At 45.3% G+C, this 26,695-nt stretch overlaps 1 protein-coding gene and 1 pseudogene across 2 annotated transcripts in view; both read right to left on the bottom strand.

The window, feature by feature from the left end:
* LOC106561697 (cGMP-inhibited 3',5'-cyclic phosphodiesterase 3A) overlaps window positions 1-26,695 on the bottom strand; it is a 224,941-nt gene that overhangs the window by 155,222 nt on the left and 43,024 nt on the right. The gene's annotated exons all lie outside the window — the stretch shown is intronic.
* On the bottom strand, window positions 1,251-17,123 carry LOC145858667 (uncharacterized; annotated as a pseudogene).

Consider the following 26,695-nt stretch of genomic DNA (forward strand, 5'->3'; position numbering starts at 1 on the left):
CCATTATGTTTGTCTTCCTGAGATTTACTGTCAGGGCCCAGGTCTGGCAGATTGTATGCAGAAGATCTAGGTGCTGCTGTAGGTCCTCCTTGGTTGGTGACAGAAGCACCAGATCATCAGCAAACAGTAGACATTTGAATTCAGATTCTAGTAGGGTGAGGCCGGGTGCTGCAGACTGTTCTAGTGCCCTCGAAAATTCATTGATTTAAACAGTCGAAATCAGAAGTTTACATACACTACACCTGATCCAAATACATATAAACTCAGTTTTTCACAATTCCTGACATTTAATCCTAGTAAAAATTCTCTGTCTTAGGTCAGATAGAATCACCACTTTATTTTAAGAATGTGAAATGTCAGAATAATAGTAGAGAGAATGATTTATTTCAGCTTTTATTTCTTTCATCACATTCCCAGTGGGTCAGAAATTTACATACACTCAATTAGTATTTGGTAGCATTGCCTTTAAATTGTTTAACTTGGGTCAAACGTTTCAGGTAGCCTTCCACAAGCTTCCCACAATAAGTTGGGTGAATTTTGGCCCATTCTCCTGACAGAGCTGGTGTAACTGAGTCAGGTTTGTAGGCCTCCTTGCTCGCACACACTTTTTCAGTTCTGCCGACAAATTTTCTATAGGATTGAGGTCAGGGCTTTGTGATGGCCACTCCAATACCTTGACTTTGTTGTCCTTAAGCCATTTTGCCACAACTTTGGAAGTATGCTTGGGGTCATTGCCCACTTGGAAGACCCATTTGTGACCAAGCTTTAACTTCCTGACTGATGTCTTGAGATGTTGCTTCAATATATCCACATCATTTTGCTACCTCATGATGCCATCTATTTTGTGAAGTGCAAAGTCCCTCCTGCAGCAAAGCACCCCCACAACATGATGCTGCCACCCCCGTGCTTCAAGGTTGGGATGGTGTTCTTCGGCTTGCAAGCCTCCCACTTTTTCCTCCAAACATAACGATGGTCATTATGGTCAAACAGTTCTAGTTTTGTTTCATCAGACCAGAGGACATTTCTCCAAAAAGTACGATCTTTGTCCCCATGTGCAGTTGCAAACCGTAGTCTGGCTTATTTATGGCGGTTTTTGAGCAGTGGTGAGCGGCCTTTTAGGTTATGTCAATATAGGACTCGTTTTATTGTGGATACAGATATTTTGTACATTTTTCCTCCAGCTGTTGTTTTGGGATTGATTTGTACTTTTCGCACCAAAGTACGTTCATCTCTAAGAGATAGAATGCGTCTCCTTCCTGAGCGGTATGATGGCTGCGTGGTCCCATGGTGTTTATACTTGCGTACTATTGTTTGTACAGATGAACGTGGTACCTTCAGGCATTTGGAATTTGCTCCCAAGGATGAACCAGACTTGTGGAGGTGTACAATTTATTTCTGAGGTCTTGGCTGATTTCGTTTGATTTTCCCATGATGTCAAGCAAAGAGGCACTGAGTTTGAAGGTAGGCCTTGAAATACATCCACAGGTACACCTCCAATTGACTCAAATGATGTCAATTAGCCTATCAGAAGCTTCTAAAGCCATGACATAATTTTCTGGAATTTTGCAAGCTGTTTAAAGGCACAGTCAACTTAGTGTATGTAATCTTCTGACCCACTGGAATTGTGACACAGTGAGTTATAAGTGAAATAATCTGTCTGTAACAATTGTTGGAAAAATTACTTGTGTCATACAGAAAGTAGATGTCCTAACCGACTTGCCAAAACTATAGTTTGTTAACAAGAAATTTCTGGAGTGGTGTAAAAACAAGTTTTAATTATTCCAACCTAAGTGTATGTAAACTTCCGACTTCAACTGTATGTTGAAGAGGGTGGGGCTTAAGCTGCATCCCTGTCTCACCCCACGGCCCTGTGGAAAGAAGTGTTTGTGTTTTTTGCCAATTTTAACCGCAGACTTGTTGTGTGTGTGTACATGGATTTTATAATGTCGTATTTCTTTCTCCCAATACCACTTTCCATCAGTTTGTATAGCAGACCCTCATGCCAGGGGCGGCAGCGTAGCCTAGTGGTTAGAGCGTTGGACTAGTAACCGAAAGGTCGCAAGATTGAATCCCCGAGCAGTTTAGTTTGTTTGTCAATTAGGGTGTGCAGGGTGAATATGTGTTCTGTCCTATGATAATTTGGTAAAAAGCCATTTGTACATTTCCTCAGTGAAAACAATGTACTGAGCAAATGTCAAAGTCTGCTGTAAATGATAAAGAGGATTTTCCCAAGGTTGCTGTTGACGCATATCCCACGGCAAGAATTTGTTTTTAACTGACTTGCTAGTTGAATAAAGGTTAAATTTAACAAACAAAAAAATGACACACCCACACACACACTAACTGCCACCCAGGACGAGGTTTCACTCCATCACACACACTTCCCGCTCTACAGTAACACAGGTGAACCAAACCTAATTTATCCTTTCACAGATCCCGCTCTATAGTAACACAGGTGAACCAAACCTAATGTATCCTTCCACAGATCCCGCTCTATAGTAACACAGGTGAACCAAACCTAATTTATCCTTCCAACAGATCCTGTTCTGCAGTAACACAGGCCTGCTGTTTCCACCATTACTCACGTCATAAAGTCATTATCAATTTGAACCAGTTCTACTTCATTACAGCTTTGAGAACTGATATGAATAGAGACAGTTTGGGGAGGGTGTGTGTGTGACTGTCTGTGGGTCTCAGCTGTAGGCTACCTGACAGTTGGTTTAATGAGTCTAATACTCCTGAAAACCACATCCACAGCCGAAGGCATTGACCAGGTGCTCTGACAGAACCGTCAGGCACGCACAGGTGTGTGTGTGTGTGTGTGTGTGTGTGTGTGTGTGTAAATCTACCAGAGGGGTATACACTTCATAATATCCCCCATGACTAACTGCCACCCAGGACGAAGCTACGAACCCCCTGAAATTGACATACTGGGAGGCTAGCAAGTTACTCATGATTCCCCTAGTATTATGTGTCCATGTTAGTGAAGGGGGCAGACACAGACAGAGACACACAGATAAACACACAGACACACACACACACACACACACACAGACAAACACACATACACACAGACACACACACACACAGACACAAACACCAACAGAAACATACATAGACACATACACAGAGACACACACACACAGACACACATACACACAAACACAGAGACACACAGACACACATACAGACATACACACAGACATAGCACTGAGCTCTGCTGGGAGGAGGTTGACTTCTCTTCTGGTCTCTCTCTTTCCTCTCTCTTTATTCTCTCTCTGTCTCGCTATCTCTTTTGGTCTCTGCCTCGCTCTTTCCCTCAACTCAATTTCAATTTAAGGGGCTTTATTGGCATGGGAAAGATATGTTTACATTGCCAAAGCAAGTGGTCTCCCGAGTGACGCAGCAGTCTAAGGCACTGCATCATAGTGCTAGAGGCGTCACTACAGACCCTGGTTTGATTCCAGGCTGTATCACAACTAGCCGTGATTGGTAGTCCCAATCCAAGATGGCGTAGCAGTCAGACGTCTTTCTCTTTGTCCTGTCGTGTCCCTTGTATATATCTTTTTACATCCTTTTTCTTCGCATATCTTTTAAAAATATTTTCCTAAACCTCAACTTCTAAATACTCTCCTGCAACCCGCCTCACCCAATGTGGCGTGGATCTGTTTTTTTCTTCTAAAGTATTTCTATTTACTTCGGATCTGGAATCCCTCAACTGAAGCTAGCCAGCTAACTACCTACCAGCTATCAGTCAGCTATCCATTGCTAGTGGTCATCAGCTAACCTTTAGTTCGGAAAGCTCTCGCCAGTTCGAACAACGTGACTCAAACCAGAGCATAACGGACCTATTATCATTTTTTATTTTTTTCTCCCATATCTCCGGATTCCTACAGCAAACTCTGAACATTTTCATCTGGATCTTCACAACTAGCTAACCACAATCCCAAGTGACTACTCCTGGCTAGCAAGCACCAATTAGCCTGAAGTTAGCCCGGCCAGGGCTCCTGTGCTACCAGCAAAGCCCACTCCTGGGCTTCAATATCCGGACCCCTTCTACTGCCGGTACGGGGCACGGATCCCCGCCGATCCTCTACGACTAGAATACTGACATAATCTGCCCGAGGATTCAAACAGGCCCCTCAGGCGCGACGTCCGCTGAAGTCCCATTCTGCTAACTGCGGCCTACTAGCTACCTAGAGCTACTTGGAACCCTACTAATTCCACGACTGGTCTATCGACGTCACCGCACAAAGAGGCAAAAACAGACTTACCCCCATCGCGACGTCCCCCAAAGGCTAACTTGCTAGCCCCGGTCTGCTAACTGCTAGCTTGCTCACCCCGGTCTGCTAACTGCTAGCTTGCCTGCCCCGGTCTGCAAACTGCTAGCCCCGGTCTGCCAACTGCTTGCTTGCTAACCCGGTCTGCTAACTGCTAGCTTGCCAGCCCCGGTCTGCTGAATGCTACCTTGTTTAGCCCCGGCCTACTAACTGTTAGCTTGTTAGCATTGGCCTGCTAACTGTCTGAATCGCCGTGTCCCCAGTCAGCCCAAACACTCACTGGACCCATATGTTCACTTGGCTATGCATGCCTCACTCTAAGATCAATATGCCTCATCCATTACTGTCCTGGTTAGTGATTACTGTCTTATTTCACTGTAGAGCCTCTAGCCCTGCTCAATATGCCTTAACATGCCTTAATATGCATTCCACCTCCGACATATGCGATGACATCACCTGGTTTAAACGTCTCTAGAGACTATATCTCTCTTATCATTACTCAATGCCTAGGTTTACCTCCAATGTACTCACATCCTAACTTACCTTTGTCTGTACACTATGCCTTGAATCTATGCTATCGTGCCCAGAAACCTGCTCCTTTTACTCTCTGTTCCGAACGTGCTAGACGGCCAATTCGTATAGCCTTTAGCCGTACCCTTATCCTACTTCTCCTCTGTTCCTCTGGTGATGTGGAGGTTAATCCAGGTCCTGCAGTGCCTAACTCCACTCCCACTCCCCAGGTGCTCTCATTTGTTGACTTCTGCAACCGTAAAAGCCTTGGTTTCATGCATGTTAACATTAGAAGCCTACTCCCTAAGTTTGTTTTACTCACTGCTTTAGCACACTCTGATGTCTTAGCCGTGTCTGAATCCTTGTTTAGGAAGACCACCAAAAACCCTGAAATCGCCATTGCTAACTATAACATTTTTCGCCAAGATAGAACTTCCAAAGGGGGCGGTATTGCAATCTACTGCAAAGATAGCCTGCAGAGTTCTGTATTACTATCCAAGTCTGTACGCAAACAATTCGAGCTTCTACTTCTAAAAATGCACCTTTCCAGAAACAAGTCTCTCACTGTTGTCGCTTGCTATAGACCTCCCTCTGCCCCCAGCTGTGCCCTCGATACCATATGTGAATTGATTGCCCCATCTATCTTCCGAGCTCGTGCTACTAGGTGACCTAAACTGGGACATGCTTAACACCCCGGCCATCTACAATCTAAGCTTGATGCCCTCAATCTCACACAAATTATCAATGAACCTACCAGGTACAACCCCAAATCCGTAAACGCGGGCACCTTCATAGATGTCATCCTAACTAACTCACCCTCCAAATACACATCTGCTGTTTTCAATCAAGATCTCAGCGATCACTGCCTCATTGCCTGCATCCGTAATGGGTCTGCAACCAAACGACCACCCCTCATCACTGTCAAACGCTCCCTAAAACACTTCTGTGAGCAGACCTTTCTAATCGACCTGGCCGGGGTATCCTGGAATGACATTGACCTCATCCCGTCAGTAGATGATGCCTGGCTATTCTTTAAAAGTGCCTTCCTCACCATCTTAAATAAGCATGCCCCACTCGAAAAATGTAGAACTAGGAATAGATAGAGTCCTTGGTTCTCTCCAGACCTGTCTGCCCTTGACCAGCACAAAAACATCCTGTGGCATTCTGCATTAGCATCGAATAGCCCTCGTGATATGCAACTTTTCAGGGAAGTCAGGAACAAATTTACACAGGCAGTTAGAATAAGCTAAGGCTAGCTTTTTCAAACAGAAATTTTCATCCTGCAGTACTAACCCCAAAACGTTCTGGGACACTGTAAGTCATGGAGAATAAGAGCACCTCTTCCCAGCTGCCCACTGCTCTGAGGCTAGGAAACACTCTTACCACCGATAAATCCACTATAATTGAGAATTTCAATAAGCATTTCTCTACGGCTGGCCATGCTTTCCACCTGGCTACCCCTACCCCGGTCAACTGCCCGGCACCCTCCACAGCAACCTGCCAAAGCCCCCACCATTTCTCCTTCACCCAAATCCAGATAGCTGATGTTCTGAAAGAGCTGCAAAATCTGGACCCATACAAATCAGCTAGACAATCTGGACCCTCTCTTTCTAAAATGATCTGCCGAAATTGTTGCAACCCCTATTACTAGCCTGTTCAACCTCTCTTTCGTATCGTCTGAGATTCCCAAAGATTGGAAAGCTGCCGCGGTCATCCCCCTCTTCAAAGGGGGTGACACTCTAGACCCAAACTGCTACAGACCTATATCTATCCTACCCTGTTTTTCTAAGGTCTTCGAAAGCCAAGTTAACAAACAGATTACAGACCATTTCGAATCTCACCGTACCTTCTCCGCTATGCAATCTGGTTTCAGAACTGGTCATGGTGTAACGGTTTTGACTTGAGGTTATCATTTATAGGGGTGCCAGGTAGGTTGTGCCTACCAGAGAAAATATTGGTTTCTCCTTTTAGTTTGGGAGGGAATGAGTCCCATCTGGTCCATCAAGTCTACACCAATACAAAGGACTCATGTAAAAGTCAGGATGGAAATACACTTTTCATAAACCCTTAAAACATTGGAAAGAACTTACAAAACAACTGTATTCTTTTGCGTGGTTGTATTACTAACATAAACGATCACACACACACACAACAATATAACAAATAATGAGCTCTAAACAGCTCTGGTTCCTCCAGAAATGTCCTGTACCTCGGGCGTAAAAAGAGTCCAGCCCGGTAAACAAGTTCAGGGAACTCAAGTGACCTTAGTCACGCAATGTTTGTCCGTTCATCCCAGTATAGCGTAAACCGAGTGTCAATCATACAATCAAAATTACAAATATTCTACCACAACTATAAAGCGTATCACATCTTAGTAAATCCTCAACTACAACTAACTACATAAATCATCACGGTATACCTCACACCAAAACACATGAAATACCGTATACAAAAGGTTGTAGTCAGTCGGTCAGTCAGACAAGCCAATCCGCCGACAGATCTCCAGCGGAGAAAGGCCACGAAAAACAACGGAGAGGTGTAGTCCACGGACGCAAAGAGTGGATCCGATCCTGGGTAGATTTGCTATTAGGCTACACAAAGCACACTTTTCAAGCAACACAACAAACGGAAGAGAGACGCTTCAGAACTGAGGGTTGAACACATCCTCATTCACGTTTCCATCACAACTCCACTTTTGCACAGCTGATGCTGACTATTTAATTGGAAATTAAAGGGGAACCGCCCTATTGGAAGGAGAAGCACTATTTAATTGGGAATTAAAGGGAAAGCGCTCTATTGGAAGGAGAAGCACTGAGACGGTTCAGAAACATTCAGGGCCGTCACAATGGGTGCACCTCAGCCACACTCAAGGTCCTAAACGACATCATAACCGCCATCAATAAGAGACATTACTGTGCAGCCGTATTCATCGACCTGGCCAAGGCTTTCAACTCTGTCAATCACCACATTCTTATTGGCAGACTCGACAGCCTTGGTTTCTCAAATGATTGCCTCGCCTGGTTTACCAACTACTTCTCTGATAGAGTTCAGTGTATCAAATTGGAGGGCCTGTTGTCCAGACCTCTGGCAGTCTCTATGGGGGTGCCAAAGGATTCAATTCTCGGGCCCACTCTCTTCTCTGTAAACATCAATGATGTTGCTCTTGTTGCTGGTGATTCTCTGATCCATCTCTACGCAGACGACACCATTCTGTATACTTCTGGCCCTTCTTTGGACACTGTGTTAACTAACCTCCAGACGAGCTTCAATGCCATACAACTCTCCTTCCGTGGCCTCCAACTGCTCTTAAACGCAAGTAAAACTAAATGCATGCTATTCAATCGATCACTGCCCGCACCTGCTCGCCCGTCCAGCATCGCTACTCTGGACGGCTCTGACTTAGAATACGTGGACAACTACAAATACCTGGGTGTCTGGTTAGACTGTAAACTCTCCTTCCAGACTCACATTAAGCATCTCCAATCCAAAATTAAATCTAGAATCGGCTTCCTATATCGCAACAAAGCATCCTTCACTCATGCTGCCAAACATACCCTCTTAAAACTGACCATCCTACCGATCCTCGACTTCGGTGATGTCATCTATAAAATAGCCTCCAACATTCTACTCAACAAACTGGATGCAGTCTATCACAGTGCCATCCGTTTTCTCACCAAAGCCCCATACACTACCCACCATTGTGACCTGTACGCTCTCGTTGGTTGGCCCTCGCTTCATACTCGTCGCCAAACCCACTGGCTACAGGTTATCTACAAGTCTCTGCTAGGTAAAGCCCCGCCTTATCTCAGCTCACTGGTCACCATAGCAGCACCCACTTGTAGCCCGCGCTCCAGCAGGTATATCTCACTGGTCACCCCCAAAGCCAACTCCTCCTTTGGTCGTCTCTCCTTCCAGTTCTCTGCTGCCAATGACTGGAACGAACTACAAAAATCTCTGAAACTGGAAACACTTATCTCCCTCACTAGCTTTAAGCACCAGCTATCAGAGCAGCTCCCAGATCACTGCACCTGTACTTAGCCCATCTATAATTTAGCCCAAACTACTACCTCTTCCCCTACTGTATTTATTTGTTTTATTTATTTTGCTCCTTTGCACCATATTATTTATATTTTAACTTTCTTCAAACTACAAATCTACCATTCCAGTGTTTTACTTGCTATACTGTATTTACTTTGCCACCATGGCCTTTTTTGCCTTTACCTCCCTTATCTCACATCATTTGCTCACATTGTATATAGTCTTATTTTTTTCTACTGCATCATTGATTGTATGTTGTTTTACTCCATGTGTTACTCTGTGTTTTTGTATGTTGTCGAACTGCTTTGCTTTATCTTGGCCAGGTCACAATTGTAAATGAGAACTTGTTCTCAACTTGCCTACCTGGTTAAATAAAGGTGAAATAAAAAATAAATAAAATGTACTGTCAGGGCCCAGGTCTGGCAGAATCTGTGCAGAAGATCTAGGTGCTGCAGTAGGCCCTCCTTGGTTGGTGACAGAAGCACCAGATCATCAGCAAACAGTAGACATTTGACTTCAGATTCTAGTAGGGTGAGACCGGGTGCTGCAGACTGTTCTAGTGCCCTCGCCAGTTCGTTGATATACACTACCGTTCAAAACTTTGGGGTCACTTAGAAATGTCCTTGTTTTTTAAAGAAAAGCACATTAAAATAACGTCAAATTGATCCGAAATACAGTGTAGACATTGCTAATGTTGTAAATGACTATTGTAACTGGAAACTGCTGATTTTTAATGGAATATCTACATAGGTGTACAGAAGCCCATTATCAGCAACCATCATTCCTGTGTTCCAATGGTCTTAGCTATTCCGAGTGTATCATTTTAAAAGGCTAATTGATCATTAGAACGTCCTTTTGCAATTATGTTAGCACAGCTGAAAACTGTTGTCCTAATTAAAGAAGCAATAAAACTGGCCTTCTTTAGACTTGTTGAGTATCTGGAGCATCAGCATTTGTGGGTTCGATTACAGGCTCAAAATGGCCAGAAACAAAGGACTTTTTTCTGAAACTCGTCAGTCTATTCTTGTTCTGAGAAATTAAGACTATTCCCTGTGAGAAATTGCCAAGAAACTGAAGATCTCGTACAACGCTGTGTACTACTCCCTTCACAGAACAGCGCAAACTGGTTCTAACCAGAATAGAAAGAGGTGTGGGAGGCCCCGGTGCACAACTCAGCAAGAGGACAAGTACATTAGAGTGTCTAGTTTGAGAAACAGACGCCTCACAAGTCCTCAACTGGCATTTTCATTAAATAGTACCCGCAAAACACCAGTCTCAATGTCAACAGTGAAGAGGCGACTCCAGGATGCTGGCCTTCTAGGCAGAGTTCCTCTGTCCAGTGTCTGTGTTTTTTGCCTAGAAGGCCAGCATCCTGGAGTCGCCTCTTCACTATTGATGTTGAGACTGGTATTTCCTCAGTGAAAATAATGTACTGAGCAAATGTCAAATTTGCTTTTTACCAAATTACCGTATGACAGACCACGTGTTCACCCTGCACACCCTAATTGACAAACAAACAAACCAAAACAAAGTCAAAGTCTTCTCATGCTTTGTTGATTTCAAAAAAGCTTAAGACTCAATTTGGCGTGAGGGTCTGCTATACAATTTGATGGAAAGTGGTGTTCGGGGAAAAACATATGACATTTTAAAATACATGTACACAAACAGTGTAAAATTGGCAAAATTGGCAACAAAAACACACACATTTCTTTCCACAGTGCCGTGGGGTTTTATTTTTGTATTTATTTTTTATTTCACCTTTATCTAACCAGGTAGGCTAGTTGAGAACAAGTTCTCATTTACAACGGTGACCTGGGTGAGACAGGGATGCAGCTTAAGCCCCACCCTCTTAGAAATGTCCTTGTTTTTGAAGGAAAATCAAATTTTTTGTCCATTAAAATAAAATGTCTGTATTGTCATGACCTTTGAATAGCGGAAGGGAGCTACAAAGGCCTCTGCATTTGGGTGGGGTAGGCTGTGAAACTCACCTGCCATTGTTGGGCTCAAGGGCTTTGACACCTCTCAAGTCACACCTCAGTGCTAATTGAAGTTGCAGTCAGATCTGTTCTGTCCTAGCAAGCTTGGTAGCCTTAACTTAGCATTCAGTCCTTATAAAGTGAAATATATCATTCTAATGAATTTTTCTTCTTTGCTTTAAAAGTAGCTTCAGACTGAACCTTACTCACTCAGTTCCAGGTTGGATGGTGTTTTCAGGTTACTGTTGTTTGCTGTATAGCTTGGAAATAACAATATTTGGTAGAAATCCGGCTGTAGGTTTGGAGTTTTGATTTGGAGTGAAGGTTATGCTATGAAGGGTAATATCCTCTCTCTCTCTCTCTCTCTCACTCTCTCTCTCTCTCTCTCTCTCTCTCTCTCTCTCTCTCTCTCTCTCTCTCTCTCCTCTCCTCTCTCTGCTCTGGGTCCAGCTCAGTTCAGAATCAGAGTCAGCCACAGTAACACAAATATGTTAATAAAACACAGCTGGTCTGTAGACCAGGTCCGCCTCACACACCCTCCTAGCCTCCCCTCGACTCCCCTCACTTAGCTTCCAGAAACCTCCACATTCTCTCACTCCCTCTATGTCCTGTTTGCTCTCTCATTCTCCACTCTCTCTTCTTCCCTCATGCTCTCTCTCTCTATCACTCTCTCTCTCTCGCTCTCTCTCTTTCTCTCTCTCAACTCAATTTCAATTCAAAGAGCTTTATTGGCATTGGGAAACATATGTTTACATTGCCAAAGCAAGTGAAGTAGATAATAAACAAAAGTGAAATAAACAATAAAAAATGAACAGTAAACATTACACTCACAAAAATTCCAAAAGAATAAAGACATTTCAAATGTCATATTATTTCTATATACAGTCTTGTAATGATGTGCAAATAGTTAAAGTACAAAAGGGAAAATAAATAAACATAAATATAGGTTGTATTTACAATGGTGTTTGTTCTTCACTGGTTACCCCAACAGGTCACACATCTTGCTGCTGTGATGGCACACTCTAGTATTTCACCCAGTAGATATGGGTGTTTATCAAAATTTGATTTGTTTTCAAATTCTTTGTGGGTCTGTGTAATTTGAGAGAAATGTGTGTCTCTAATATGGTCATACATTTGGCAGGAGGTTAGGAAGTGCAGCTTAGTTTCCACCTCATTTTGTGGGCAGTGTGCTCATAGCCTGTCTTCTCTTGAGAGCCAGGTCTGCCTTTGGCGGCCTTTCTCAATAGCAAGGCTATTCTCACTGAGTCTGTACATAGTCAAAGATTTCTGGATTTTGATAATTAGCGGGTATCGGCCTAATTCTGCTCGGCATGCATTATTTGGTGTTTTACGTTGAACACAGATGATATTGTTGTCAAAATTCTGCATGCAGTCTCAATTTGGTGTTTGTCGCATTTTGTGAATTCTTGGTTGGTGAGCGGACCCCATAAATGGCAATGGGTTCTATAACTGATTCAAGTATTTTTAGCAGGATCCTAATTGGTATGTCTAATTTTATGTTCCTTTTAATGGCATAGAAGGTCCTTCTTGCCTTGTCTCTCAGATCGTTCACAGCTTTGTGGAAGTTACCTGTGGTGCTGATGTTTAGGCCCAAGGTAGGTATAGTTTTTGTGTGTTCTAGAGCAATGGTGTCTAGATGGGATTTGTATTTGTTGTCCTGGCGACTGGACATTTTTTTTGTAACACCATTATCTTTGTCTTACTGAGATTTACTGTCAGGGCCCAGGTCTGACAGAATCTGTGCAGAAGATCTTTATATGTCTTTATTTTTACTATTTTCTACATTGTAGAATAATCACAACTATGAAATAACACAAATGGAGTCATGAAGTAACCAAAAAAGTGTTAAACAAATCAAAATATATTTTATATTTTGAGATTCTTCAATGTAGTCACCCTTTGCTTTGATGACAGCTTTGCTTTGCCTTGTTTTCATTCCACACTACTTTCCTTCCATCTATAGCATTTATTAAGATTATTCAGTTCCATTGGCTTTGATGGCTCATGACTGAGTATTGCTCTGTTCAAGTAGACTGTGATTTTGCTGTGATCTGACAGGGGTGTCAGTGGACTGACTGTGAATGCTCTTCGAGACTCTGGGTTGAGGTCAGTGATAAAGTAGTCTACAGTACTAGTGCCAAGAGATGAGATATATGCATTCCTAACATAGGATTCCCCTCGAAGCCTACCATTGACTATAGACATACCTCGCATCCGACAGAGCTGCAAGAGTTGTGACCCGTTTTTATTGGTTATGTTGTCGTAGTTGTGTCTAGGGGGGCATATGGGGGATGGAATGTTGTCACCTCCAGGTAGGTGTTTATCCCTCTGTGTGCTGAGGGTGTCAGGTTCTTGTCCAGCTCTGGCATTTAGGTCTCCACAGACTAGTACATGTCCCCGAGCCTGGAAATTGTTGATCTCCCCCTCTAGGATGGAGAAGCTGTCATCGTTTAACTTTGGGAATTCTATTGGGGGAGATATAGGTAGCACACATGAGGACATTTTTCTCTGTTAAGATAATTTCCTTATTCATTTCTAGCCAGATGTAACATGTTCCTGTTTTGACTAATTTAATAGAGTGGGTTAGATATACTCTATACCAAATTAGCATACCCCCTGAGTCTCTTCCCTGGTAGTTTGGTGGATGGGATTACCAGCTCTCTGTAACCTAGAGGGCAACCAGTGGGTCCGTTTCCTTAATACCATGTTTCTTGTAGGATGATAATGTCTGTATTTCTTTGATGAAGTCTGGGTTCCTGCTCTTTAGGCCAAAGGCAGATGACCTCAGACCTTGTATATTCCAGGATGAGATAGTAAAAGCTTTGTGTTCGATAACATCTAGTGTTATTCTGCTGTCATGTTGAGGTCGTTGCCGCAGAGGCATGAGTCATGGGGTGGGCAGAAGGCGCATAGGTCTGATATGGGGGCCTATATAGGGTGTGGCCAGGGTTTGTTTGGGGTGGTCTCAGCTTGTTGGGATGTGGCTGGTGATGCTGTGGTCTGGGTGTAGGTCCTCTTGGCGGAGGTTCTCTCAGTGCAGGTCCTTCAGGGGAGAGTCTTGCAGGTCTGGCAGGGTGTCCGTTGCCTGTTGTTCCTGTGTGAGGTGCTGGGGCTACAGTTTAGGGTGACGTCCTTCATTGTCCTGACAAAAGATGGGATTGCTGCCTTGTATAGGTGGACCTGGTTGTAAAGGCTGTTCAAGTCCAGGGTGGAGTGGTGGGCCAGGTAGGCATTAGGTTTTGAGGCACAGTGTGGCGAAGGGTTGGGGAAAGTGGTGGATAGTGGAAGAAGCTTTTTCAATCACTCCCTTGAGTGCTGTTGCCACCCATTACTGCTGGGCCCTCAGCTCATTTTTGCCCATGTGAATTATGATGTGGCTGGGGGACCCTAGTCTGTCCTCTGACAACAGCTCCAGGGCATGCCTAGTGTTTGGGTATCAGAGTTTAACCACTTTGTGTTTGGAAATAAAGTTTATCCTCTTGAAGGTATTTGCCATTTGAGTCAATGAAGAGCACAATCTATGGCTTTTGTGTGTCCTCAATGGATGTGGGCGGGGTTGTTAGGAGGTCTATCGGGGGAGCTGATAGGAGGGCTGTTAGGAGGGGGTAGGGTCTGTTGGGTTGGTGGGGTCTGTTCCATTGTGGTGTTGAGGTTGTGGTCCGGGTTTGAGGTGGGCTGTTCTGCTGACTTGTCCTGCTCTCTGTCACACATTAGCTTTCTGACTTCGTCCTTTAGTGTCATGTGTGCCTCTAAGTTCTCTCACCTCAGTCCGTAGAGAAGCCAGCTCTCTCAGACAGCCGTCCATCTCCACCTTCTGCCCTCCGGGTCTTGTGCTGGTGTGTTTTGTGTGTTTGTTCTTTCTGGATTGTGTGGACTAGCTCTCTAAGCTCAGCCATGTCTCTCTCCATCTCTGTGAATGTATCCCTCTCAATGGTGGAGGAGCAGTGCAGTTGTGGGACCTGGGTGTGGTCAGTGCTGGGGGGGGGTGACTATCCTCGTCTGCAGGACAGTTTGAAGAGGTGTGATCAGACTCACTCAGGATGGGGGAGTCGTCACAGAGAGAGAGAGATTTTCCTGCTGTGCTCTCTCTTTGATCCCGTAAAAGTCCTGCTGGAACTGCATGAGGATGCCCTGCACCATTACTGTCCCAGACTGAGGATGCCCTGCACCATTACTGTGCCACACTGAGGATGCCCTGCACCATAACTGTCCCAGACTTGTACATGTTGACAGAGGTTGTTTCAATTTCCTTAATGTCTAGTATTCTGAGTTTCCACCCTGGGCCAATACCCTCTCTCTCTAATGACATAGGGGTAGTGTGCTCTTATAGCACTGTGCCATGCCAGGGGATGTGTGAAAAATGAAGTCGCTTATGTTCCCCTCTTTGTAGCAGTCAACAAATAGTGTCTCTGGATTATCCTTGAGGAGCTTGTTTTTGTACTTATTCCTTACAGTGTTATTTTTAATATCCAAGGGGTACTGTATTGTAATGATCTCTGGACAGGGATAAGTCTTCCCTGTGGCTCAGTTGGTAGAGCATGGTGTTTGCAACGCCAGCATGGTGTGTGCAATGCCGGGGTTGTGGGTTCAATTCCCACGGGGGGGCCAGTACAAAAAATAAAGAAATAAAGAAATGAAATGTATGCATTCACTACTGTAAGTTGCTCTGGATAAGAGTGTCTGCTAAATGACTAAAATGTATAAGCCATGGGGGATTCAAAGGCCTTTGGGTGTGGGGGGGCTGTGAAACTCTCCTGCCATTCTTGGGCTTAATGCCATTTTTCTCGTAAAAAAGCGATAATATTCCAACCGGGAATCTCCGTTTAGGTAAACAGGAAAGAAAACAAAGCATTCGGTCGACGCGGGCACGCGCCTGAGTCTCACTGTACTGTAACCAGCCACTACCCAAACGCGCTACTTTTTTTCAGCCAGAGCCTGCAAAGCCACGATTCAGCTTTTTGCCGCCTTCTGAGAGCCCATGTGAGCGGTAGGAAGTGTCACGTAACAGCAGAGATCCTTTGTAATGGATAGAGATAATCAAGAAGGGGAAGAAATTGTCAGACAGGCCACTTCCTGCATGGAATCTTCTCAGGTTTTGGCCTGCCATATGAGTTCTGTTATACTCACAGACACCATTCAAACAGTTTTAGAAACTTTAGGGTGTTTTCCATCCAAAGCCAATAATTATATGCATATTCTAGTTACTGGGCAGGAGTAGTAACCAGATTAAATCGGGTACGTTTTTTATCCAGCCGTGTCAATACTGCCCCCTAGCCCTAACAGGTTAAGAGTTTTCACAAATCTGACTTCACAGTTCAGTGCTAATTGAAGTGGCAGCCAGATCTGTTCTGTCCTAGCAGCTTGGAAGCCTTATTTACTTAGCTTAATATAGCAAAATTACGTAGAGATGATTGTCTTTTACTTTTTGGCTTCAGAAGTAGCTTCAGACTGAATATTACTAACTCAGTGTTGTGTTGGATGGTATTTCCAGGTTCCACTGTGTTTCTTCTGCAGGTTTTGGTTTGTTGGAAGTTTTTTCTTGATTGTCCTTGGTAGTAATAGTCTATTCAGGTAATTTTGTCAAGATTTTAATGTAGAGGTTAGTATCCTGTATGTGTCCTTGTAGGTTTTAATCTTGAGGTTAATATCCTATATGAGTCCTTGTGAAAATATTCTAGTTTATTTACATTTATCCAACTCTAATTCTATATTTCTTTGCTGAAGAACTCAGGAGCCCATGAACTCATTACCTCAATACCTCACTACCTCACTACCTCATTAACTCACTACCTCAATCTCTGTCTCTCTCTCTCTCTGTCTGTCTGTCTGTCTGTCTGTCTGTCTGTCTGTCTGTCTGTCTGTCTGTCTGTCTGTCTGTCTGTCTGTCTGTCTGTCTGTCTGTCTGTCTGTCTGTCTGTCTGTCTGTCTGTCTGTCTGCTCTCTCTCTCTCTCTCTCTCTCTCTCTCTCTCTCTCTCTGTCCCTCTCTCTCTCTCTTTTCCTCATTCTCTTCTTCACTCAATCTCTCTCTCACTCCCTCACCATCTTGTTTGCTAAATATCTCTCTCACTTCCTGACCATCTCATTATCTCAATCTCTCTCTCACTCCCCCGCCCTCTCTATAGTCAAGGAGAAGCTGTGCTGTGTGGGATTAGTTCAGAATATGTGAGAGTTGATTTGCTCCCTGCAGGGTAGCTGGCCACTCTGAATTCAAGCCAACCCCTACAGACACACATTGGCTAGCTAGTAATATAATAACTGGCTAGTAGTGAAGGACAGCGCAGGACCTTGGTGTGTGTGTGTGTGTGTGTGTGTGTGTGTGTGTGTGTGTGTGTGTGTGTGTGTGTGTGTGTGTGTGTGTGTGTGTGTGTGTGTGTGTGGTGTGTGGTGTGTGTCCATCTTTACCCCTGGAATTTTCAAAATCTGCAGTGACCTCTGTCTCCAGCCCAGCTGACCACCATATGCAGCACACACACACACACACACACACACACACACACACACACACACACACACACACACACACACACACACACACACAGGACCACTGGCTGTTTAATGCTCGGACCAGATGCCACATTCCTGGAACACACTCTCCCTGTGTCTCTCTCATATGGAGGCCAGTGCTAATGGTCCATGGAGATTTCTATGTTTCAACACAACTACCTAACATACAATGGAAAGGGTAAAGGGAGAAAACAAAAAGAAGAAGTGAAATAAAGACAACACCCAGTGAAAGTTGTGAAGGAAAATAGTGAAAGACAAGTTGTAGAGAGACAGAAGACGTAAATATTGGAAAACTGAATGCATTCAACTGAAATGTGCCTTCTGCATTTAATCCAACCCCTCTGAATCAGAGAGGTGCAGAGGGCTGAGTTAATTGTCATCCACGTCATAGGCGCCCGGGGAGCAGATGTTTTAGAGTGGTGTAGAGGGCTGTAGGGGGCTTTAGAGGGTGTAGACGAGTGTAGGAGGGTGTAGAGGGGTGTAGAGGAGTGCAGGAGGGTGTAGAGGAGTATAGGAGGGTGTAGAGGGGTGTAGAGGAGTGTAGAGGGGTGCAGGAGGGTGTAGACGAGTGTAGGAGGGTGTAGAGGGGTGTAGAGGGTGTAGACGAGTGTAGGAGGGTGTAGAGGGGTGTAGAGGAGTGCAGGAGGGTGGAGAGGAGTATAAGAGGATATAGAGGGGTGCAGGAGGGTGTAGAGGAGTGCAGGAGGATGTAGAGGGGTACAGGAGGGTGTAGACGAGTGCAGGAGGATGTAGAGGGGTGCAGGAGGGTGTAGAGGAGTGCAGGAGGATGTAGACGAGTGCAGGAAGAAGTAGAGGGGTGCAGGAGAGTGTAGAGGAGTATAGGAGGGTGTAGAGGAGTGCAGGAGGGTGTAGAGGAGTATAGGAGGGTGTAGAGGAGTGCAGGAGGGTGTAGAGGAGTGCAGGAGGGTGTAGAGGAGTGCAGGAGGGTGTAGAGGAGTGCAGGAGGGTGTAGAAGAGTGCAGGAGGGTGTAGAGGAGTACAGGAGGGTGTAGAGGAGTGCAGGAGGATGTAAAGGGGTGCAGGAGGGTGTAGAGGGTGCAGGATGGTGTAGAGGGGTGTACGAGGGTGTAGAGGAGTGTAGGAGGGGTGTAGCTGGGGGTATAACAATGTAGGAGGGTGTAGGAGGGGTAGAGGGTTGTAGGAGGGGATAGAGGGGATAGAGGTCTGTAGGAGGGGGTAGAAAGCTGTAGAAGGGTGCAGGAGGGGGTAGAGGGGTGTAGAGGAGTGTAGGAGGGTTTACAGGCTTCTAACCAACTGTGCTATTCTGTGTGTTTTTTCGCATTGTTCGTAACTTGTTTTGTACATAATGTTGCTGCTACCATCTCTTATGACCGAAAAGAGCTTCTGGATATCAGAACAGCGATTACTCACCTCGAACTGGACTAAGATTTTTTATTTAATGAATCCAACACAAAGGATATACTGCTTCTTCGAGACCTGGCCCAAATCCCCGTCATTCGCATGAAGAAAAGACGGAAATACAGGGGGCAGTGACCGGGGTGCCTTGTTAGAATTCGTCGGGTAGTGGGTAACCCGCCTCTACCATCCGTTCTATTGGCCAACGTGCAATCACTGGAGAATAAACTGGATGATCTCCGTTCGAGACAATCCTACCAACGGTACATTAAAAACTGTAATATCTTAAGATTCACCGAGTCGTGGCTGAACGACGACAAGGATAATATACAGTTGGCTGGGTTTTCCGTACATCGGCAGGACAGAACACCTATATCCGGTAAGACGAGGGGTGGTGGTGTGTGTCTATTTGTCAATAACAGCTGATATTGCTCATCTGAGGTAGAGTTCCTCATGATAAACTGTAGACCACACTATCTACCAAGAGAGTTCTCATCTATATTATTCGTATCCATCTATTTACCACCACAAACCGATGCTGGCACTAAGACCGCACTCAACCAGCTGTATAAGGCCATAAGCAAACAAGAAAATGCTCATACTCGCTGTTATTGTCTATGCGTTGTCACTTTACCCCTACCTACATGTACAAATGACCTCGACTAACTTGTAACCCTGCACATTGACTCGGTACCGGTACCCCCTGTATATAGCCTCATTACTAACCTGTACTCCCGCACATTGACTCGGTACCGGTACCCCCTGTATATAGCCTCATTATTGTTATTTTATTATGTTACTTTTTATTAAATTTTTTACTTCAGTTTATTTAGTAAATATTTTATTAACTCTATTTCTTGAAATGCATTGTTGGTTAAGGGCTTGTAAGTAAGCATTTCACGCTAAGGTCTACAACTGTTGTATTGAGCGCATGTGACAAATACAATTTGATTTGATTTATGTGTGTGTGTGTGTGTGTGTGTGTGTGTGTGTGTGTGTGTGTGTGTGTGTGTGTGTGTGTGTGTGTGTGTGTGTGTGTGTGTGTGTGTGTGTGTGTGTGTGTGTGTGCATGCGCATATGTGTTTGTGTGTGGGCATGTGTGTGCGTCAATGCGTGTGCATAATGTGTGCGTGTGTATTATTGACCTAATGGTGGTATCCAGGCTGTCAGTGTGTGTTAGGCTTGGCCCAGGCCGACAGAGCGTGCAGAGTGCTGATGGAAATCATACATTCACTCCAAACAAGAACCAATGACCTTTTCATCTGATGGTTCTGACTGAATCAGTCCTAACATTCTGCCAAGCTGGAAATGAATGAGGGCTTATTACATCAACCGCGGTAACATCACAGGCAACTAATGCAGGTGTGTGTGTGTGTGTGTGTGTGTGTGTGTGTGTGTGTGTGTGTGTGTGTGTGTGTGTGTGTGTGTGTGTGTGTGTGTGTGTGTGTGTGTGTGTGTGTGTGTGTGTGTGTGTGTGTGTGTGCATGCGTGCGTGAACATGTACATGGGTTGCGCGTGTGTGTACGTGCATATGCGTGTGTTCAAGTGCTTTCTTATATCCTCCGTTGCATCTACTACAAACCAATTCTTTCTGCCAAGAAATAATATCTAATCTACAAACACAAAATAAAGTATCCAGTGTAAAACATGTAACAAACATCATTGGAAGTGCCCTCACAGTTCCCCTCTACAGCGACTTGAACAGGAGGGTGTAGGAGTACTTTTCCTACTTCTTACTTCCAGATAACACTTTTTTTCTAAGACTGTAGTGCACTACATTTGACTAGGGCCAATAAGGAATAGGGTGCCATTTGGGTTGTCCCCATAGGAAAACCCTTCAGCTGTCCCCATAGGAAAACCCTTCAGCTGTCCCCATAGGAAAACCCTTCAGCTGTCCCCGTAGGAAAACCCTTCAGCTGTCCCCATAGGAAAACCCTTCAGCTGTCCCCATAGGAAAACCCTTCAGCTGTCCCCATAGGAAAACCCTTCAGCTGTCCCCATAGGAAAACCCTTCAGCTGTCCCCATAGGAAAACCCTTCAGCTGTCCCCATAGGAAAACCCTTCAGCTGTCCCCATAGGAAAACCCTTCAGCTGTCCCCATAGGAAAACCCTTCAGCTGTCCCCATAGGAGCACACTTCAGCTGTCCCCATTTGAAAACCCTTTAGCTGTCCCCATAGGAAAACCCTTCAGCTGTCCCCATAGGAAAACCCTTCAGCTGTCCCCATAGGAAAACCCTTTAGCTGTCCCCATAGGAAAACCCTTCAGCTGTCCCCATAGGAAAACCCTTCAGCTGTCCCCATAGGAGCACACTTCAGCTGTCCCCATTTGAAAACCCTTCAGCTGTCCCCATAGGAAAACCCTTCAGCTGTCCCCGTAGGAAAACCCTTCAGCTGTCCCCGTAGGAAAACCCTTCAGCTGTCCCCATAGGAAAACCCTTCAGCTGTCCCCATAGGAAAACCCTTCAGCTGTCCCCATAGGAAAACCCTTCAGCTGTCCCCGTAGGAAAACCCTTCAGCTGTCCCCATAGGAAAACCCTTCAGCTGTCCCCATAGGAAAACCCTTCAGCTGTCCCCATAGGAAAACCCTTCAGCTGTCCCCGTAGGAAAACCCTTCAGCTGTCCCCATAGGAGCACACTTCAGCTGTCCCCATAGGAAAACCCTTTAGCTGTCCCCATAGGAAAACCCTTCAGCTGTCCCCATAGGAAAACCCTTCAGCTGTCCCCATAGGAAAACCCTTCAGCTGTCCCCATAGGAACACCCTTTGACGAAGCCTTTTTGGTTCCAGGTAGAACCCTTTGAGTTCCATGTAGAACCCTTTCCACAGAGGGATCTACATGGAACAAAAAAGGGTTCTACCTATGGGGACAGCCGCAGAACCCTTTTGGAAACCCTTTTTCCAATAGGGAATATGGTGCCATTTGGGACACAGATTTGAATGTTTCTTGTTCTGTGGCTGTTGGTTGTTTGGCAGAAGAATTTCCAGCTGAGGCATGACAGACCATACAGCAAAACAACTTTCAGAAAATGAGAAATGTTTTGACCCCATTCTGAATAAAACATATTAGGTAGCTTCGGTCCAAAACAATAAAACTGATCCAACAGCAAAAGTTTAACCGCAAAAATTGGTCTAATCGTGCTGCGTTTAAGATGCATCAATCATATGTATTGTATACAACACATCACCCATCTGAGATATAAAAAAATATACAATAAAATTGACTACATTTCATCACAATCTATTGAGATAGACAGAACCCAACGAGCGGCAGATAGACAAAACCCAGCGAGCGGCAGATAGACAGAACCCAACGAGCGGCAGATAGACAAAACCCAGCGAGCGGCCAGATAGACAGAACCCAGCGAGCGGCAGATAGACAGAACCCAGCGAGCGGCAGATAGACAGAACCCAGCGAGCGGCAGATTGACAGAACCTAACGAGCGGCAGATAGACAGAACCCAGCGAGCGGCAGATAGACAGAACCCAGCGAGCGGCAGATTGACAGAACCTAACGAGCGGCAGATAGACAGAACCCAGCGAGCGGCAGATAGACAGAACCCAGCGAGCGGCAGATAGACAGAACCCAGCGAGCGGCAGATAGACAGAACCCAGTGAGCGGCAGATAGACAGAACCCAATGAGCGGCAGATAGACAGAACCCAGCGAGCGGCAGATAGACAGAACTCAGCGAGCGGCAGATAGACAGAACCCAGCGAGCGGCAGATAGACAGAACCCAATGAGCGGCAGATAGACAGAACCCAGCGAGCGGCAGATAGACAGAACTCAGCGAGCGGCAGATAGACAGAACCCAGCGAGCGGCAGATAGACAGAACCCAGCGAGCGGCAGATAGACAGAACCCAGCGAGCGGCAGATAGACAGAACCCAGTGAGCGGCAGATAGACAGAACCCAGCGAGCGGCAGATAGACAGAACCCAGTGAGCGGCAGATAGACAGAACCCAGCGAGCGGCAGATTGACAGAACCTAACAAGCGGCAGATAGACAGAACCCAGCGAGCGGCAGATAGACAGAACCCAGCGAGCGGCAGATTGACAGAACCTAACGAGCGGCAGATAGACAGAACCCAGCGAGCGGCAGATAGACAGAACCCAGCGAGCGGCAGATAGACAGAACCCAGCGAGCGGCAGATAGACAGAACCCAGCGAGCGGCAGATAGACAGAACCCAGCGAGCGGCAGATAGACAGAAACCCAGCGAGCGGCAGATAGACAGAACTCAGCGAGCGGCAGATAGACAGAACCCAGCGAGCGGCAGATAGACAGAACCCAGCGAGCGGCAGATAGACAGAACCCAACAAGCTTTACATAAGAGACAGAAGCTGGAGTCATTAGAGCAGGGATGGGTGCCTACCCACATCCATCCCCCCTCCCCACATTAACCCGCTTGATGGGGGGAAAGAAATGTTTTCTGTTTTAGTGTTCATTTCGTGCAATTGTACACATTTTGCCATGGGGCGGAGAGAAAATGTTTGCAGTTTTTTATATGATATCTGGGCCACGGACCGCCAGTTTCCCATCCCTGCATTAAGTAATGGTGATGGCAGAGGAGAGGAGAGGAGAGGAGAGGAGAGGAGAGGAGAGGAGAGGAGAGGAGAGGAGAGGAGAGGAGAGGAGAGGAGAGGAGAGGAGAGGAGAGGAGAGGAGAGGAGAGGAGAGGAGAGGAGAGGAGAGGAGGTTATCATATTGTTGTTGGCAGGCGTGGCCATGCAGAGAACTAACCGCCAGACGAGTGTGTGTGTGTGTGTGTGTGCCTGCACGCTTGTGTGTGTGTGTGTGTGTGTGTGTGTGTGTGTGCATGCACGCGGGGGGGTGTGGTGTGTGTGTGTGTGTGTGTGTGTGTGTGTGTGTGTGCATGCGCATGTGTATGTGCATGCACGTAAGTGTGTGTGTGTGTGTGCCTGCACGCTTGTGTGTGTGTGTGTGTGTGTGTGTGTGTGTGTGTGTGTGCATGCACGCGGGGGGGGGGTGTGTGTGTGTGTGTGGTGTGTGTGTGTGTGTGTGTGTGTGCATGCGCATGTGTATGTGCATGCACGTAAGGGGGGGTGTGTGTGTGTGTGTGTGTGTGTGTGTGGTGTGTGTGTGTGTGTGTGTGTGTGTCTTCTTTATGAATCCAGTGGAAAAAGGGCCAGGCCAGGGGTCCTCCCTCATCTCCTCTACACCCCTCCAACCCTGTCTTACATAAGGGGAACCGGTGTGGACGTAAGACAGGAGTGCAGGTCCAGACACTTTCCACTGGGCCTAACCTCGGCAGTTCAGAACAATAGCAGATGTAGCCTGTAGCCACAACCCAGTGCAGAGTGCACCACGAGTGTGTGTGTGCACATAAACTCACACACACACACACACACACGCACGCGCACACACACACACACACACACACACACACCACACACACACACACACACACACACACACACACACACACACACACACACACACACACCCACCTCCTCTCCTCACTCACCTCAGCATAATGCTGGGTCAGGGACTGATAACATCTGATAACTGATTGAAAGACCAGAGCAAATGGATCGAACTAGCACCTGAAAAGCGACCAATGGAGGGCCAGATATTATTGCTGTTTCAATCTGTGGTTTTGGATGTGAAAAAAGGAAGGGTCTTGAGAGCAGAGCAGCGTGTGCCCCTCTGTGTGTCTTTCTGTCTGTGAGTCTAAAAAAGAAGGATGTGTGTGTGTGTGTGTGTGTGTGTGTGTGTGTGTGTGTGTGTGCGTGCGTGCGTGCGTGCGTGTGTGTGCGCGTGTGTGTGTGTGTGTGTGTTTGTGTGTGCGCCTGTTTGCGCCTGTGTGCGCATGTGTGTCTGGGCCACATCTGCTCTACTAGCCCGGGGCTCCTTGCCTCTTATGAAGTGGGTCACGTTTCCCTGCTGACGTCAAAGTCCTTCTGCCTTTCTATGGAAGCACGCCAAACCACCACACACACACACTTTCTTTTTAGACCAAGGCACCACAGAAAGACACAGACTGGCACACACACACTGCCCTTCCTCTAAGCCCCTTCCTTTTTTTGTATGGGGAAGAAAGAGCGAGAGAGAGAGAGAGAGAGAGAGAGAGAGAAAGAGAGCGAGAAAGAGAAAGAGAGAGAGAGACAGAGAGAGAGGCAGAGACTGAGAGAGAGGCAGATACATAGAGAGAGGCAGAGACAGAGAGAGACAGAGAGAGAGAAAGAGAGAAAGAGAAAGAGAGAGCGAAAGAGGCAGGGACAGAGAGCAGACTTGGGCAGGAGCCTACCGGACTTGATTACTGGCACCTCAAATGTTCTACTGCTTAAGCTCCTGTCTCTCTTATAGAATATTATCTCAAAAGTATTGTGGATCTCCTGCACCTAAATATATACAGTACCGGCACCCAAGAGCTGCTCTGATCTTACAACAGACAGTCAAGAACTGGGTCAGAGGCTGTAGTAGTTCTGCTGATACTGAACCAGAGCATTGACACTAAACTCTCTACAGCATCAGAGAGAGAGAGAGAGAGAGAGAGAGAGAGAGAGGAGAGAGAGAGAGAGAGAGAGAGAGAGAGAGAGAGAGAGAGAGAGAGAGAGAGAGAGAGAGAGAGAGAGAGAGAGAGAGAACCCTGGGGCAGCCCTGGGTGGAAAAAAACATTAATTTAAAAGCACGATAGCCTTAATCTCATCACCATCATATTGCTTTGGGGGTTGGATTTTCAATTTCAGTTTCTTCTCTCTCGTGACACTTACATATTCGCATACAGACATAAGTGCCTTTTTCATGAATATGCAATATGTCGCAGTCTTGAGCAAGGCACTTTACACTAATTTGCACAACACATTTCATTGCACCTGTCATACTGTTGTGTCTAAACTTGTAAAACAACACATTTCATTGCACCTGTCATACTGTTGTGTCTGAACTTGTAAAACAACACATTTCACTGCACCTATCCAGCGAATGTGACAAAACAACAACTTCAGATTCAGATTCATTCGAAAATGTAATCTCGATAAATAATATACCGGATTACAAAAGGCTACTCAATCATTTATTACTCAATAACTTATATTTAAGAATTGACTACATTTTATTTCTTAAAAAATGCACTTAACAATATACTGGGTTAAACAAAATCATGCTTAATTACACTGAGCGACAGAATATGGAGAATGAACAGGGCGCATCTTCAAGACCCAAGACATATTAAATACGTAGATTTAGTAAATACGTAGATTTAGTACAGACGTATTAAATACGTAGACATTTTGTTTTTTTAAACCCTTTACCATTACAAATGTAGACACAGAGGAGAGAAAAGCCGAACCCCGACACAATTTGGGATGCTTTTATGGAGTACATTAGGTTAATTATAATATTTTACTCTGCAAACGTTACATCTGAAAAACAAATCACTATCATAGAAAAAGACTATAAAAAACCTTTCCATTTAAATGAAGCATACTGTTTAATGGCAAATAAACCTGGTTAACACCTCGCAGCCATCACAAAAACAATACACGCCAAACCAGTTATAATTTTAAAATAGAAGGATACAAATGCTTTAATTAGAAACAACAACGCTATTAATTATAATTTTACAGTGATGTAAAGTACTTAAGTGTCACGCCCTGATCTGTTTCACCTGTCCTTCTGCTTGTCTCCACCCCATTCACCCATCTTCCCCATTATCCCCTGTGTATTTATACCTGTGTTCTCTGTTTGTCTGTGGCCAGTTTGTCTTGTTTGTCAAGCCAAGCAAACCAACGTTTTTGTGTAAGCTCCTGCTTTTCCCCAGTCTCTCTTTTCTCGTCCTCCTTGCCTGTCCTGACCCTGTTATAGTTCAGTCTTCTGTGATCTATATAAAGTGTAATATTGGAATGAAAACTCAAAATGTAATACATTTCAACTCTATATCTGACATGGTACAGGTGTCTTCTTCTTTTTTTAAAGCCAATAAAAACGTGTGTGAGGTGTATACTTTCGTTTCAAAGTAGATATCTTTAA

The sequence above is a fragment of the Salmo salar genome, chromosome 10 (genome assembly GCF_965601325.2).
Source record: "Salmo salar chromosome 10, fSalSal1, whole genome shotgun sequence".
Classification (NCBI taxonomy): domain Eukaryota; kingdom Metazoa; phylum Chordata; class Actinopteri; order Salmoniformes; family Salmonidae; genus Salmo; species Salmo salar.